The following is an 18,266-nucleotide window of genomic DNA, read 5'->3' on the forward strand; positions in this document are numbered from 1 at the left end:
TGTGCATATTTCTCACGGAATGAGACAGACAGAGAGAGAGAGACAGAGAACAATACAGGGTTTAAGATCTTTATAATAACGTCATCTCTTCTTGAATCCCAGTCATCTCAGTGAGCAGAGCTGTGCTGCCCAATACAGCTGCCACCGGACACTTGAAATGGGCTAGTTGAAACTGAATTATGCTAGAAGTGCAAGATACAACCTGGATTTCAAAAACTTAGTATAAAAGAACAATGCAAAATACTTCATTAAAATTTTTAACTTATTACATGTTTAAATGATAATATTTTTGATTCTTGCTCAGTCGCCAAGTCATGTCCAGCTCTTCATGACCCCATGGACTGCAGCATGCCAGGCTTCCCTGTCCTTCACAATCTTCTGGAGTTGCCCAAAATATTTTTGTTACATGGAACTAAATTAAATATATTATTAAAATTAATTTTACCTGCATTTGACCCCACTGAAACTTGTAGGCCTCCTGTAAGGAAATGATTAGGGAAAAAAACTGCACAGTAGTAAGAAGAAAACCTGCATTTTTATAGTTGCAGTGGTTAATAGAATGCATTAACCATTAACTTGTTAGCAAAGCTATGTAATTAGCATACTTGCTAAGAACCACAGAAGTTGCTAGACAAAGATACAACTTGAACTAACAAAGCAAATGGAAGCATCTATAAAAATAGGAGTGGTGTTTTTTTTCTTACTGAGTTGCATGAAATATGTTGTATGTGAAACAAACAAAAATGTGTTTCCCCCAACAGCATTTTAAAAGCCAGAAATACGATTAACACCACTCCATTAAAGAGATGAGACACTTTGCATTACTGCTTTTTACAGTCTTCACTAAGGCTACATTCCTCATCCAGCTGAATAAAAGGCTGCTAAACTGCTATAGTGCAGGGGAACTTTCGACCTGTGATTCCCTGGACTGGCAGAATGATGGAGAAGCTAATCTGCTCAGTCTGCAGGTGAAAGAAGGGAATCCAAGCCCCTGCCATGGAGATGAAACCATTTTGTTATGTGGCCTGTTCACCTCCTTGTACTTGAAACAAGATGGAGAGTTCAGGATTCACTCCAAAATTAAAGAAATGCTAATACAGTCATCTCCTGAACAGAAGCAGAAGGCTATTTGGGACAAATGGCACCTGTCATGTGGCTGAAAACATAAAGAGAATTCTGTTACTCTTCAGTCGTTTTTTTTTTTTTTTCATTCTAATACCTATGGATTTATTAACAAACCTTGAGTAGTCCCTCAGGTAGTAATGAACTCAGGAGAAAACTGAACTTAACAATACAGCATTTTCCACATTTTCAAAATGTACCTTAGTCTTGGCCAGGAATGCTTTAGGTTCCTAAATGGTGGTTGATGTGATCTCATGATATGGCCTAATCAGACTAGAAGGCAACTAGCATATTTTCAGAACCCAAACTTGGGAAACATTAAGTGGTATTAAGGAATCAAACAAGGGAAAACTTACTTCTCTTTCACATCGCTTTCTGGAAGTGGATAGGTGGTTCGGAGCAGGTGGGTGGCTCCACTCCACAAAGTCATCCCGGGCCTCGGATGCCATCTGCCTCATTGTTCTGACATCTCTCAGGGAATTCTAATCAAGCCACATGGTCAGAACAGTCTCCCTGCAACATCCACCTTCCATCCTGTAGGAAAAGAGAGGAAGTGGATACAAAATATCCCCTTTTAAGGGCATTTTCTTGCCAGGGGGTGTTAGTGGTAAAGAATCCACCTGCCAAACAGGAGACGCGCGTTTGATTCCTGGGTCAGGAAGATCTCTTGGAAAAGGGAATGGCAAGCCACTTCAGCATTTTGCCCAGAAAACCCCATGGACAGAGAAGCCTGGCAGGCTACAGTTCATGGAGTCGCAAAGAGTCGGACAGGACTTAGCAACTGAGCATGTACACACGTCCTCATCAGGAAAGTGAGGTCTGGTGGTCTGGCTCAGTGCTTCCTTTGTCCTGGCTGCCCTTGCTGGGAGCTTAGACAGGCAGACTTGCCTTTTTGCAACAGAGGTTGGGCTAGGTGGTGTCTTTCTGGGCAGGCCAGTAGGGTAGAACTTCTCAGTACCACTCCCTAAATAATAGGCCTGTGAAGCTTAACACATCCAAAACAAGACTCTTGACTTTCAATCCAAGTAAATGGGACTCTCCACCCAGTTGTTCGGGCCCAAAGTCTAGCAGTCCCATCCTTTTCTCTCCATTCCCCACAACCAGCCCATCAGTTGAACCGACCTTTTTCCTCTCTGTTGCAGTAACACAATCTTAGTCCTAATTATCTGTTTCTTAAACTATTATAATTGCCTCTTAACTGAATTTCCTGTTTTAATTCTTACCCTCATATAATCCCTTTTCCACCAAGGGACCACAGTGATATTTTTAAATCATAAATCAGATCATGTCATTCATTGCTTAAGCCCTCCACTATCTTGGCAGTTATCTTGGATAAAAAGCAAACTCCTTACTCTGTCCCATAGAGCCCCACATGATTAGTTCTTGCCCACCTTTACATTTTTCTCTCCTCTGGCATTCTATGGGTATTTCACACATCCTCCACTCTTAACCACCCTTCAAACTTCAGTCCTTGCCTTTTCCTCTGTCTGAGACATTCTTCCTCTAGATCTTTACATCTGCCTCCTCTATTTCCTTACAATTTTGTTCATGTTTTAATTTGTGGCAAATATTCACATTAATGAGTTTATATAATTATTTGACACTGTGCTGTCTTTAGATCAACCATGGATTTATATGTGTTAAATTTAGTTCCAGCAATTTAGACTATCTATGAATGCAAGTATGATTTTTTTCACATGAAACATATTTTAATATAGACAAAAATCTAAAGAGAAAAAAATCTAAAGAGAAAATCATATCAATTGGAATACCTTTTAATTTTTTTGGTGATCATTGACCCTTTGTCCACTTAAATGTTATATTGTGTCAATCAAGTACTTTCTCAAAACAAAGAATGGTGTTCACTTTGGAAGCAGATATACTAAAATTGGAATGAGGATTAGCAGTGCAGTGCAAAGATGACATGCAGTTTGTGAAGTGTTCCATATTTTTAAAAAAAGAAAAAGAAAAACAACACCTTTGTTAAAAATTAAAAACTGAAGTGATAGGGACAAGTTCAGAACTGAGAAAATACTTTGAACTTGAATAAGAGCAATGTGTTTGTTGTATTCTACTTTCTTATGGTTTGTATACAAACATCCTGATAAATAGTTCAGAATTAAAGCATTTGAAAAATTCTAACACTACAATCAGTTTTTCTAATTTACCTAGGTAAAGTTAAATTTCTTTATCACTGTAAAAATTTCTCAAGAAACTCTAGTAGTAAAAGACAGGCAGTAAACAAATGGGCATATGAATAATAATATCTGATAGTGATAAAGCCATGAAAAAAATTTAACAGTATAAAGTGATGTCGAGTGGTTGGAAAGTGGGTCTAATTTAGACAATAGAGGCAAGGAAGATCTCTGAAGAGATGACACTTGAGTTCTTAAGTACCGATAATTGTGTTGTGAAATGATATATTCAGATCCTCAAATGATTTGAATACTATATCTTTATTCATCACATATCTAGTAATGAGTTTTGAAGAAAAATAAGAATTTGAATGAAAATGATATGCAAAAAAGCAAAATATAGTCCTGTCTCAAACCATTCTTGAAATACTATTGTGCAGACTTTCCAATTCAAAGTAGGAAGTTAATAAATTTCTGAAATGCCTGAATCAATCAGAGCAGCCATCCCAAACAAAAGCCTATCCATTTAGGTTTCTGCTACTATTTTGTAAGATTCAATCATCACTGTCCAGCACCTCTGAGGACCAGTGATTCTTTCTCAAGAGCAAAGACCATTCATCTTTGTCTTCCTACAGCCCTGAACACCTCCAGGCATATCATGGGTATTCAGTAGTCATTTAATCAACTAATCAATCAATCTTCTTATCCTCTAATGTCAAGCTAACTGAGTTCCTGACATACAGAAGCACTAAATTAATGTTTGTTGAATTAACATGCTACAAATAACATCATTCATCTAAGTCCCTGAGATTGAACAGCAGCAAATCAAAAAGAACATTGTCTTTGAAGACAAACAGGTCTGGAGTCTAGAAATCCCAGTCCCACTCTTCAGTATATATTTAAACATAAACAGGTTAAGTAATCTTTCTGGACTTTAGATCCTTCATCTGTTAGAAAATGATATTTTTAAATGGATTACCAACAAGGATCTACTGTATAGTACAGGGAACTCTGCTCAGTATTATTTAACAACCTAAATGGGAAAAGAATTTGAAAAAGAATAGATCTATGTATATATATAACTGAATCACTTTGCTGAACACCTGAAACTAATAAAACACTGTTAATCAGTTATACTCCAATATAAAATAAAAAGTTAAAAAAAACTATAATCACAGTTTTTAAGTATTGAAAATCTGTTATGAAATGAAAAAACACCAATAATAAAATTTTTTAAAAGCCAAAAAAGAAAAGAATAATCGTTTACTGCAATGATTTAAAATGCAATGTGTAGTGCTCCTGCTAGAATTTCTTAACTAAGGTAAACTCTGAAACAGTAAGAATAGATACCACAATGCTGTTATTATTAAGTATCTTGTACATATTTATGCCTTGCATGTCCATAGAAGACACAATTAGTAATAATTATTTTCATCATTGTGAGCACCAGGAGTAGTTATGAGATGTTCCTCCAAGCAGAGCAAAACCAAAAACAAATATTAATACTTTAAACACTTATTCTCAGTCTCAAAGACTGAGCAGAACAAGACATGAGAGTCATCTCTTTGGCTGTGTGCCCCTGCTGGAAGCAAGCTGATGTGAAAAATGAAGGCTTCTCCCAGAGAACCATAAGCTGTAGATGAATTTTTTTTTCAGACAAAGAGTTATTCCACTGGCATTTTCAAATGACAATGGTATGAAATTACAATACAAAAACAGGTGTTGTTGTTATAAGGTAACATCTTTTACCACATTTTCCTTTTTTATTTCTGTATATAAAGGGTTTTTATTAATGCAAGAGGCCGTAAACCTGAGCATCATCCTTGATTCTCTTATCCCTCTCATACACTATATCCAATTCCTCAGGAAAAATCTGCTGATCCCACTTTCAAAATACCATCAGAACTTGACTTTGCCACCACCTGCAGAGCTACAGCTTAGTTCAAGCAGCCATCATTTCTCACCCAGATACTGTACTAGCCTCCAATAAGTTTTGCTGCTTCTACAATTGACTCCTGCAGTCTATCCAGGTGCCACAGTCAGAAATATCACTTTAGTTTGGGGACTTTCCCAGTGGTCCAGTGGTTAAGACTCTGAGCTTGCACTGCAGGGGGACTCAGGTTCCATCCCTGGTCTGGGAACTATGATCCTACATGCCTCAAGTGAAAGTCGCTCAGTCGTATATGCTTGCGACCCCATGGACTACACAGTCTATGGAATTCTCCAGGCCAGAATACTGGAATGGGTGGCCTTTCCCTTCTCCAGGGGATCTGCCCAACCCAGGGATCAAACCCAGGTCTCCCACATTGAAGGTGGATTCTTTACCAGCTGAGCCGCAAGGAAAGGCCAAGGGGGAGACAATTAAGTTTTATCACATCACTTCTCTGCTCAACACCCTCTACATGGCTCTCCACTCAGCATAAAAGACAGCATCCTCTGGATGGCCTGTGAGGCCATCCACGGTCTGTCTCCCACACCTGTCCAACCTCCTCGCCTACAACTCCACCCTCATTCACTGCTGCAGCCACGATGACCTGCTTGCTTGCTCAGGAATGCAAAAGACAAATGTCTACACCGTAATCTCTGCTCTACCAGCTCCTTGTGTCTAGAAAGTTCTTCTCCCAGACAGGTTTTAATTTGCATTACCCTAATACTTAGTGGTGATGTTAAGCATCTTTCCATGTGCTTATTGCCCTTTGTTCATTTGCCAATTTTTGAATCACATTTTTCATTATTGCTGTTGTTATAGTTTTAGGAGTATTCCATATAGTCTAGATATTAATTCTTTATCAGATTTTTCAACTTATGCAAAAAATCACTGGGATTTGATAAGGATAGATTAAATTTGTAACTCACTTTAGGTAGTACTGGAACATAAACAATACAAATATTTCAACCCATGAACACAAGAAGTCTTTCCATTTTGTGTTTTCTTTATTTTCTTTCAGCAGTGTTTTGTAGTTTTCAGTGTACAAATCTTTTATCTCCTTGGCTAATTCCTAAGTATTTCATATTTGATGCTATTGTAAATAAAATTATTTTCTTCACTTCCTTTTCAAATTGTTCATTGTTATTACATAGGGATGCAGCCAATTTTTGTAAGTTGATTTTGTATCCTATTAATTTGATAATGATAAAGGACAATAATCTGGCACAGTTTGGCACAATAAAGGACAGACATGGTATGGACCTAACAGAAGCAGAAGATGTTAAGAAGAGGTGGCAAGAATACACAGAAAACTATACAAAAAAGGTCTTCATGACCCAGATAATCACGATGCTGTGACCAGCCACCTAGAGGCAGACATCCAGGAACGCAAAGTCAAGTGGGCCTTAGCAAACATCACTACAAACAAAGCGAGTGGAGGTGATGGAATTCCAGTTGAGCTATTTCAAATGGTAAAAAATGACCCTGTGAAAGTGCTGCACTCGATCGATATGCCAGCAAATTTGGAAAACTCAGCAGTGGCCACAGGACTAGAAAAGCTCAGTTTTCATTTCAATCCCAAAGAAAGGCAATGCCAAAAAATGCTCAAACTACCACACAATTGCACTCACCTCACCCGCTAGTAAAGTAATGCTCAAAATTCTCCAAGCCAGGCTTCAACAGTAATGTGAACCGTGAACTTACAGATGTTAAAGCTGGTTTTAGAAAAGGCAGAGGAACAAGAGATCAAATTGCCAACATCTGTTGGATCATCAGAAAAGCAAGAGAGTTCCAGAAAAACATCTATTTCTGCTTTATTGACTATGCCAAAGACTCTGACTGTGTGGATTGACACAAACTGTGGAAAATTCTACAAGAGATGGGAATACCAGACCACCTGACCTGCCTCTTGAGAAATCTGTATGCAGGTCAAGAAGCAACAGTTAGAACGGGACATGGAGCAACAGACTGGTTACAAATTGGGAAAGAAGTACGTCAAGGCTGCATATTGTCACTCTACTTATTTAACTTATATGCAGAGTACATCATAAGAAATGCTGGGCTGGATGAAGCACAAGTTGGAATCAAGATTTCCAGGAGAATTATCACTAGCCTCAGATATGCAGATGACACCACACTTACGGCAGAAAGTGAAGAACTAAAGAGCCTCTTGATGAAAGTGAAAGAAGAGAGAGAAAAAGTTGGTTTAAAACTCAACATTCAGAAAACTATGATTATGGCATCCAGTCCCATCACTTCATGGCAAATAGATGGGGAAACAATGGAAACAGTGACAGACTTTATTTTTGGGGGGCTCCAAAATCACTGCAGATTGTGACTGCAGCCATGAAATTAAAAGACACTTGCTTCTTGGAAGTAAAGTTATGACCAACCTATAAAGCATATTAAAAAGCAGAGACATTATTTTGATAACAAAGGTCCATCTAGTCAAAGCTATGGTTTTTCCAGTAGTCATGTATGGATGTGAGAGTTGGACTATAAAGAAAGCTGAGCAGTGAAGAATTGATGCTTTTGAACTGTGGTGTTGGAGATGACTCTTGAGAGTCCTTTGGACAGCAAGGAGATCCAACCAGTCCATCCTAAAGGAAATCAGTCCTGAATATTTATTGGAAGGACTGGTGCTGAAGCTGAAACTCTAATCTTTGGCCATCTGATGCAAAGGACTGACTCACTGGAAAAGACCCTGATGCTGGGAAAGATTGAAGGTGGGAGGAGAAGAGGACGACAGAGGATGAGATGGTTGGATGGCATCACCGACTCAATGGACATGAGTTTGAGTAAACTCTGGGAGTTGGTGATGGACAGGGAGGCCTGGCATGCTGCAGTCCATGGGTCCCAAAGAGTCAGACATGACTGAGGGACTGAACTGAACTACCAAAAATTTGTAGACATGTGCTAAATTCACAACAGCAGTTAATGAATATTTGGGAGAGATTTTTTTGAGCAAATATTCTGTTGCTCCTTAATATTTCAGCCATTCATTTTAGCTTTCATCCATGAATCTTGTCTGCAGCAATTATTACTGTGGCATGCTAGTGGTGTTGTCTCCATTCCCCTCATGCTTTCTATATTTCACATTTGGAATTTTTCTGTAATGAAGACTTGTCACTTCTCTACCACTTAAATATTCATTCAATCATTTATTTCTATATCAATATGAATTTATGAATATTATATTGTTCAGATTGTAATTCAGTAGTATTTATTATCTCTTTTTATTGTTTCAATTGTTCCAGCTCTGGATACTGGGAACTCTTAGAATTCAGCTCCCATGTTACTTTGACATGTCCTACTTTTCATTTTTTCCCCTTACTTTTACCACAAAATGTTCCAGGCTCATGAATTTTCCCTGCCCTAGCTCTAGAATCAGTCATTTCTCTAGGGGTCCCAGTTTCAGAGAGGGACAATTTTTAAATTCAATTTTCAAGTGTTATAATGTGTAATTCCTACACTATGTCTATGCTATAATTAATGCTATAATCAACTACGGTGGTGGTGCTTTAGTTGCTAAGTCGTGTCCAACTCTTGCGACCCCAAGGACTGTAGTCTGCCAGGCTCCTCTGTCCATGGGATTCTCCAGACAAGAATACTTGAGTGGGTTGCCATTTCCTTCTCCAGGGGATTGTCCCAACCCAGGAATCAAACCCAGGTCTCCTGCATTGCAGGCAGATTCTTTACCAACTGAGCTAGGAGGGAAGACCATAATAAACTATAGATTTTCTATAATTAAAGTATGTATATTATAGTACTCAGAGTAATAGACTGTGTTAAAATAGAACTCAGAGTAATAGACTGTGTTAAAATAGAAACTGGATCCAACAATAATATTTCACCCTTTATTCTGTTCTAGCACTCACTACTTTATCACTATAGGCCCTGCAGACAATGAAATTCCATGATTCTACAATGAAAAGACAAAAGGCAAAAGAGACTCCTACGAGGAACTTTTCCGTGGGCCATAAAATTGTTTAACCTTGCCAAAAATTTATTTCACCCGTAGTTGACCTACTTGTCATCCTTCCTAACCCTCCCCTAGTTTAGCCCTATTCCTTGCATTTTATTAACAATTTTGAATAAAATGTTGTTTATGTTGCTATACTAAATTAAAAGAATCTGTTCCCAGGTGGCTCAGTGGTAAAGAATCTGCCTACCAAGCAGGAGATACAGGTTTGATCCCTGGGTCAAGAAGATCCCCTGGAGAAGGAAATGGCAAAACCCTTTCCAGTATTCTTGCTGGGAAATCCCATGGACACAGGAGCCTGGCGGTCTATAGTCCATCGGGTTGCAAAAGAGTTGGACACAACTGAGCAACTAAACAACTACAATAAAACTAAATTACAATCCCGGTAAGGTAATAAAAATACAGAACAATGAATTTTGCTAGCCTATAAAATCAGTATCTTCTTGACATTAACCTAATATGATCTGTGTGTGGGTGTTAGTCACTGAGTTAGTCACTCAGTCATGTCTGACTCTGCGACCCCGTGGACTGTAGCCCGCCAGGCTCCTCTGTCCATGGGATTCTCCAGGCAGGAATATTGGAGTGGGTTACCATTTCCTCCTCCAGGGGATCTTCCTAACCCTGAGATCAAACCCCGGTCTCCCATATTACAGGCAAATTCTTTACTGTCTGAGCCACCAGGGAATCTACTGCTGGCTAAATCACCGTTCACCAAACAGTTTAAAACTAGAGCAGTAGTGCTTGACAGAAGGGCTTCCTCCCCACGAGGGGACACTTGGCAATATCCAAGACATTCTCCACTATGACAGCTGGGAGGGATGCTCCTGGCATCTATTGGGTAGAGTCCTGAAATGTTGCTCAGCACCCTACCATGCACAAGAGCCCTCCACAACAAAAAAAATACCTGGCCCAAAGTACAACAGTGCCAAGGTTGAGAAATCCTGCTCTAAAGGAACTTTCAGTTTCCAAATTGGTTAAATACCAGATATTTTCCTCCCAAACTTTTAAAGAAAACATTGGTAAATGCCGAAGAATATCTGTACTAAAACACTCTCTCCCATAAAGGATTCTCTGAAAGAATCAGATGATAGACTATTACTGAGGCTGCAAAACACCAAGAAAGCAAAGATGGAGTTAAAAGTTCAGGATGCACCTTAGCTCATTCCATTTTGGACAAGTTATTTATCTGACTCAGCCAAGGATCAAATGCATCAGAAAAATAAATGGTTACCTATGTGGATTATCTGTGAGCTTGCACTTTAAACCAAAGCAATAATGGTTTCCCAGTAATTGGACAGAATTCTAGTGTGACATAGGTAAGAGAATCTGGGGCCAGGAGAAAACAAGAAGTGTGGTCAAAGCTTCCTCTCTTGCTGACGGTGAAACGCAGGGCAAATCATGTAGTTTTCCTGGGTGCCTGTCTCCTTATCTCGAAACTTTTCTATCAAAGTTGATAATAAACATGATTACAAACACTCATCTTATCTATATCACAGGGTCATTGTGAGAATCAAATTTTTTAAATTGGGTTAAATACATACTATTTAAATGAACTTTATCTGTTTCTTTCTACCTTGTTCTTTTTTTTCATTTTTAAATTATGAATGTATGATAGCAGATTTATAGGTGACTTGGAAAATACAAAATATACAGTTCCATTATATATTACAATTATTTTTTAAGTAAACAAATTAAGATTTTTAGTTGGAGTTTCAATATCAAATTCTCAAAAATTAATAGAATGGATGGAAAAGTAGAAGGATATAGTAGACCTGAAAAGAACTATAAATCAACTCAACATGGAGAATCAAATTTTTTTAAATGCACTTTTTCTTTACATATTTGGGTACTGATATCTCCTCATAATATCTTTCTTACACTGTGCATGAGACTTTGAAAAGAACAATGCCTTTGGAAGGCCAATGAAAAATAGATTCCTAGAGGGCGTAAGTTGAGCATTTTCACATAGAGACATCACAACTGACTCATTTCTTTTCCTCACCAAGTATCCCTTTAGAGTGTGAAAATACATTGAAAAACAGTATCACAAACCACAAACTGGGAGAAAACATTTGCAAAACACATTTCTGGAAAAAAAGGACGTATATCTAAAATATACAGAGAACTCTTACAACACAACAATAAGAAAACAAGCAACCCAATTCTAAAGTGTGAAAAGATCTAAACATACCTCTCTAAAGAAACTATACAAATACCAAATGCTGTGCTGCGTAGTCGCTCAGTCATGTCCAACTCTCTGTGACCTCATGGACTACAGCACACCAGTATCCTCTGTCCAGTGGATTCTCCAGGCAAGAACACTGGAGCAAGCTATCATTCCCTTCTCCACGTGATCTTTCCAGCCCAGGGATTGAACCCAGGTCTCCTGCATTGCAGGTGGATTCTTTACCATCTGAACCACCAGGGAAGCCCACAGATACCAAATAAGTATGTGAAAAAAAATTGTCAACATGACATATCATTAGAGAATTACAAATTGAAACAGTGAAAAATAAATTAAAATAGCTACATACATAATGGGTAAGTATTTAAAATTTAAAATACCAATTGCTGGGAAAAAAACATGCAAACATGTTCAAGCACTCTCGTTCACTGCTGGTGGAAATGCAAAATGGTAATTCCACTTTGGAAGAAAACTTGTCAGTTTCCTCCAAAGCTAAACATAGTCTCACCATATGATCCAGCAATCACACTTCTAGATATTTACCCAACTGGTTTGAAAACTTAAGTCCTCACAAAAATCTGCATGCAAATGTTTACTCAGTATATTCATAATTTCCAAAATTAGAAGCAAAGATGTCCTTCAATATGTGAATGAACAAACTGTGGTATACTTACACAAGAAAATATTATCCCATATAAAAAGAAATGAGCTATCAACATACCCAATGATACGGATGAACATTAAACGCATATTGCTAAGTAGAACAAACCAATATGAAAAAGCTACATACTGTGTGTGTGTGTTAGTCACACAGTCACGTCCAACTTTTTGCAACCCATGAACTGTAACCCTCCAAGCTCCAGGTTCCTCTGACCTTGGAATTCTCCAGGCAAGAACACTGGAGTGGATTACCATTCCCTTCTCCAGGGCATCTTCCCAACCCAGGAATCGAATGCAGGTCTCCCGCATTGCAAGCAGACTCTTTAGCATCTGCCCCACCAGGGTAGTCCCTGAAAGAAGCAAAACTACAGCTTTGTTTAGTGAAGTGAAAACAGTAAAAAGATCAGTGGTTACCATGAGTTTGGGAAGGTTGAATAGGCAAATCAGAGAGGACAGTTTTAGGTCAGTAAAACTATTCTGATATGGTAATGGTGGATACATGATAGTTTGCATTTGCAAAACCATAGAATTTTACCCAATGGCTCAGCAGGTAAAGAATCCGCCTCCAGTGCAGGAGACCTAGGGTTTGATCCTGGGTCAGGAAAATCCCCCGGAGAAGGAAATGGCAACCCACTCCAGTATTCTTGCCTGAAAAATCCCATGGACAGAGGAGCCCAGCAGGCTACAATCTAAAGGGTCGCAAAAAGTCAGACATGGCTTAGCAGAGCAGCAAAATAGAGTGCAGAATTTCACAGAACAAAGAATAAACCTTAATGTATGCAAATATTCTTAAATCACTTAGGAAGCTGGGGGTCCACTAATGGTATGCAATCCATGACAAAAGAACCTAAGCGTAATAAAAGTATATAAAACACACAACAACCCAAAACCTATGGGACACTGTAAAAGCAGTGCTAAGGGGAAGGTTCATAGCATTACAGGCTTACATCAAAAAACAAGAAAAAAGCCAAATAAATAACCTAACTCTACACCTAAAGCAATTAGAGAAGGAAGAAATGAAGAATCCCAGGGTTAGCAGAAGGAAAGAAATCTTAAACATCAGGGCAGAAATAAATGCAATAGAAACTAAAGAGACCATAGCAAAAATCAACAAAGCTAAAAGCTGGTTTTTTGAAAAAATAAACAAAATTGACAAACCATTAGCAAGACTCATTAAGAAACAAAGAGAGAAGAACCAAATTAACAAAATTAGAAATGAAAATGGAGAGATCACAACAGACAACACTGAAATACAAAGGATCATAAGAGACTACTACCAGCAGCTCTATGCCAATAAAATGGACAACTTGGATGAAATGGACAAATTCTTAGAAAAGTATAACTTTCCAAAACTGAACCAGGAAGAAATAGAAGATCTTAACAGACCCATCACAAGCAAGGAAATTGAAACTGTAATCAAAAATCTTCCAGCAAACAAAAGCCCAGGACCAGATGGCTTCACAGCTGAATTCTACCAAAAATTTAGAGAAGAGCTAACACCTATCTTACTCAAACTCTTCCAGAAAATTGCAGATGAAGGTAAGCTTCCAAACTCATTCTATGAGGCCACCATCACCCTAATTCCAAAACCAGACAAAGATGCCACAAAAAAAGAAAACTACAGGCCAATATCACTGATGAACATAGATGCAAAAATCCTTAACAAAATTCTAGCAAACAGAATCCAACAACATATTAAAAAAATCATACACCATGACCAAGTGGGCTTTATCCCAGGAATGCAAGGATTCTTTAATATCCGCAAATCAATCAATGTAATACACCACATTAACAAATTGAAAGATAAAAACCATATGATTATCTCAATAGATGCAGAGAAAGCCTTTGACAAAATTCAACACTCATTTATGATTAAAACTCTCCAGAAAGCAGGAATAGAAGGAACATACCTCAACATAATAAAAGCTATATATGACAAACCCACAGCAAGCATCACCCTCAATGGTGAAAAATTGAAAGCATTTCCCCTGAAATCAGGAACAAGACAAGGGTGCCCACTCTCACCACTACTATTCAACATAGTGTTGGAAGTTTTGGCCACAGCAATCAGAGCAGAAAAGAAGTAAAAGGAATCCAGATAGGAAAAGAAGAAGTGAAACTCTCACTGTTTGCAGATGACATGATCCTCTACATAGAAAACCCTAAAGACTCTTACCAGAAAATTACTAGAGCTAATCAATGAATATAGTAAAGTTGCAGGATATAAAATTAACACACAGAAATCCCTTGCATTCCTATATACTAACAATGAAAAAACAGAAAGAGAAATTAAGGAAACAATACCATTCACCATTGCAACAAAAAGAATAAAATACTTAGGAGTATATCTACCTAAAGAAACAAAAGACCTATACATAGAAAACTATAAAACACTGATGAAAGAAATCAAAGAGGACACAAACAGATGGAGAAACATACCGTGTTCATGGATTGGAAGAATCAATATTGTCAAAATGGCTATTCTACCCAAAGCAATCTATAGATTCAATGCAATCCCTATCAAGCTACCAACGGTATTTTTCACAGAACTAGAACAAAGAATTTCACAATTTGTATGGAAATACAAAAAACCTCGAATAGCCAAAGTAATCTTGAGAAAGAAGAATGGAACTGGAGGAATCAACCTGCCTGACTTCAGACTCTACTACAAAGCCACAGTCATCAAGACAGTATGGTACTGGCACAAAGACAGAAATATAGATCAATGGAACAGAATAGAAAGCCCAGAGATAAATCCACGAACCTATGGACACCTTATCTTTGACAAAGGAGGCAAGGATATACAATGGAAAAAAGACAACCTCTTTAACAAGTGGTGCTGGGAAAACTGGTCAACCACTTGTAAAAGAATGAAACTAGAACACTTTCTAACACCATACACAAAAATAAACTCAAAATGGATTAAAGATCTAAATGTAAGACCAGAAACTATAAAACTCCTAGAGGAGAACATAGGCAAAACACTCTCCGACATAAATCACAGCAAGATCCTCTATGACCCACCTCCCAGAATATTGGAAATAAAAGCAAAACTAAACAAATGGGACCTAATGAAACTTAAAAGCTTTTGCACTACAAAGGAAACTATAAGTAAGGTGAAAAGACAGCCCTCAGATTGGGAGAAAATAATAGCAAATGAAGAAACAGACAAAGGATTAATCTCAAAAATATACAAGCAACTCCTGCAGCTCAATTCCAGAAAAATAAATGACCCAATCAAAAAATGGGCCAAAGAACTAAACAGACATTTCTCCAAAGAAGACATACAGATGGCTAACAAACACATGAAAAGATGCTCAACATCACTCATTATTAGAGAAATGCAAATCAAAACCACAATGAGGTACCATTACACGCCAGTCAGGATGGCTGCTATCCAAAAGTCTACAAGCAATAAATGCTGGAGAGGGTGTGGAGAAAAGGGAACCCTCTTACACTGTTGGTGGGAATGCAAACTAGTACAGCCGCTATGGAAAACAGTGTGGAGATTTCTTAAAAAACTGGAAATAGAACTGCCATATGACCCAGCAATCCCACTTCTGGGCATACACACTGAGGAAACCAGATCTGAAAGAGACACGTGCACCCCAATGTTCATCGCAGCACTGTTTATAATAGCCAGGACATGGAAGCAACCTAGATGCCCATCAGCAGATGAATGGATAAGGAAGCTGTGGTACATATACACCATGGAATATTACTCAGCCATTAAAAAGAATTCATTTGAATCAGTCCTAATGAGATGGATGAAACTGGAGCCCATTATACAGAGTGAAGTAAGCCAGAAAGATAAAGAACATTACAGCATACTAACACATATATATGGAATTTAGAAAGATGGTAACGATAACCCTATATGCAAAACAGAAAAAGAGACACAGAAGTACAGAACAGACTTTTGAACTCTGTGGGAGAAGGTGAGGGTGGGATGTTTCAAAGAACAGCATGTATACTATCTATGGTGAAACAGTCACCAGCCCAGGTGGGATGCATGAGACAAGTGCTCGGGCCTGGTACACTGGGAAGACCCAGAGGAATCGGGTGGAGAGGGAGGTGGGAGGGGGGATCGGGATGAGGAATACGTGTAAATCTATGGCTGATTCATATCAATGTATGACAAAACCCACTGAAATGTTGTGAAGTAATTAGCCTCCAACTAATAAAAAATAATAATAATAATCATAAAAAAAAAGAAAAAAAAAAGAAAAGTATATAAAACCACCTCATGGAAAAGGAGCGGGAGAAACAGTTACTCCTTAAGAGTGGGCTGTACAAGATAACTTCTTTCCAAAGAATACACTATGGAAAGAGAGAAAAGAAGACTAAGAACACCTGACAAATACCACCTTAGCCAGATGATCAAGGTCAACATCAACAGTGATGTCACATTGATAGTACGTACTCTTGATATAATATGGAAACTATAGCACTTTACCTCTAACGTTCTCCTCCCCCAAACCCTTAATCTCAGTTTAATCATGAGAGAAATTCCAGGAGAGGGGCATCCTACAGCATACCAGATCAATCTTCCTCAAACTTTCGAAGTCACACGTAGTGCAGAAAGCCTAAGAAATAGCCAAGAGGTGTCTAAAGAGATTTGGCAACTTAGTGTCAAGTGTAATGTAATGTGTACAATTAAGAGTAATATGGTGTCCTACATGAGATCCTAGAACAGAAAAATGACATTCAGTGGAAACTAAGTAAAAGTAAATAAAATATGAACTTAGTTAATGATAATGTATCAACACTGGTTCATTAACTATAATAGAGGCACCACAATAATGTAATAGAATAATATATGATGTTAATGATAGGGCACATGGTGAGGAGTATATGTATGTAAACGCTTTGTACTCTAATTTCACAATATTCTTGTAAATATAAACTATGAAGTTGTTATAAAAATAATCAGTGCAAAGCATCATTAGAGAGAGCAATAATGTATTAAACTGTAATTGAACTTCTTCACAAGCATTTGGTTTTACTAACCAAAGATGAGACCAGAAGACTAATTTTAAATTTGCTCTACCCTGGGGCAGTGAGAGCCGTCATTCATCATCAGCCATTTACAAAAGTTAATAGAAAGATGTCAGTGTTTAAGTACATAACAGAACACATGTCAGAATGAGAGTCACAGACAGTAAAGACGGAATGAGCGGGAAAATCTTTCCTTTCATATAAAAAAGGAGCCTGATTTTTATTTCCTGTGCATACATGCTAAGTCACTTCAGTCGTGTCCAGCTCTTTGCAATGCTATGGACTGTAGCCCACCAGGCTCCTCTGTCCATGGGGATTCTCCAGGCAAGAATACTGGAGTGGGTTGCCATGCCCTCCTCCAGGGGATCTTTTCAATCCAGGGACTGAACCCACATCTCTTATGTCTCCTTTGTTGGCAGGCAGGCTCTTTACCACTGGCGCCACCTGTGAAGATCCTTTTTTTTTTTTTCCTGCTTCCTTAATAAGGGCACAAGATGAAGGATCTCCACTCAGACCATTAAGAGTCACAAGGAATTTCTGGTGCAAATAGAGATCACCCAGCACCTTTCCTCCCAGAACACTGGAGCCCTGGTGAAGTGTGTGAATATCTGAACATCCTCTTTCCCATCCCAGGACCAGGTAATCTACTGGATATTCCAAAATACGTGTTCAAAAACTTCATTAGAACAGTAGATTAAAAGAATTTTTTTAATGTAAATTATTAAACTTAGAGTGAGGCTGTCTAGGGCCACATGCTAGAAAGGATAGTAGGTTTACCTACAATCCTTCCCTCTCTCTCCATTCCAATTTACTCATATTGGCATCAGACTTACTGGAAAAAAAAATGAAACTAGTTGTCCATTTAGAATAGAGACCAGTTTGATTTTGCACCCAGGATCTATAAGTTGATACATTTCCTCCCTAAGTTCCACCTCAGAACATACCTTCCTGACCCACCAGAATTTCCCCCTCATCAAAGAACAAGTTCCTTGCTGCTAGAAAATCACTAGAGATGCTGTTTTCAGCCTAATTTTGAATGCTACGATGTACTTGAAACAAACTACTTCCATAAAAGAAGGAAAGGTCATAAAGGCACTGATTATACTGCAAGTCTTGGAAACACCTAGAATGGTGAACAAAAAAGTTCATTCTCTTATTCCTTTCACCCACAAACAGCCACATTAATACAAATGACGTATCATAAAAATATACAAAGATTCCAATTTTAAAAGTAAAAAGACAACATACAGAATGGTA

At 38.1% G+C, this 18,266-nt stretch overlaps 1 long non-coding RNA gene across 1 annotated transcript in view; it reads right to left on the bottom strand.

Moving 5' to 3' along the window:
• The window catches only part of LOC122432357, a 160,645-nt gene that overhangs the window by 128,480 nt on the left and 13,899 nt on the right, over positions 1–18,266 (bottom strand). Inside the window, exon 2 of the long non-coding RNA XR_006266806.1 lies at positions 1,479–1,656. This is a non-coding gene — a long non-coding RNA (uncharacterized LOC122432357). The remainder of the gene's footprint in view (positions 1–1,478; positions 1,657–18,266) is intronic.

Source organism: Cervus canadensis, chromosome 31 (genome assembly GCF_019320065.1).
Source record: "Cervus canadensis isolate Bull #8, Minnesota chromosome 31, ASM1932006v1, whole genome shotgun sequence".
Classification (NCBI taxonomy): domain Eukaryota; kingdom Metazoa; phylum Chordata; class Mammalia; order Artiodactyla; family Cervidae; genus Cervus; species Cervus canadensis.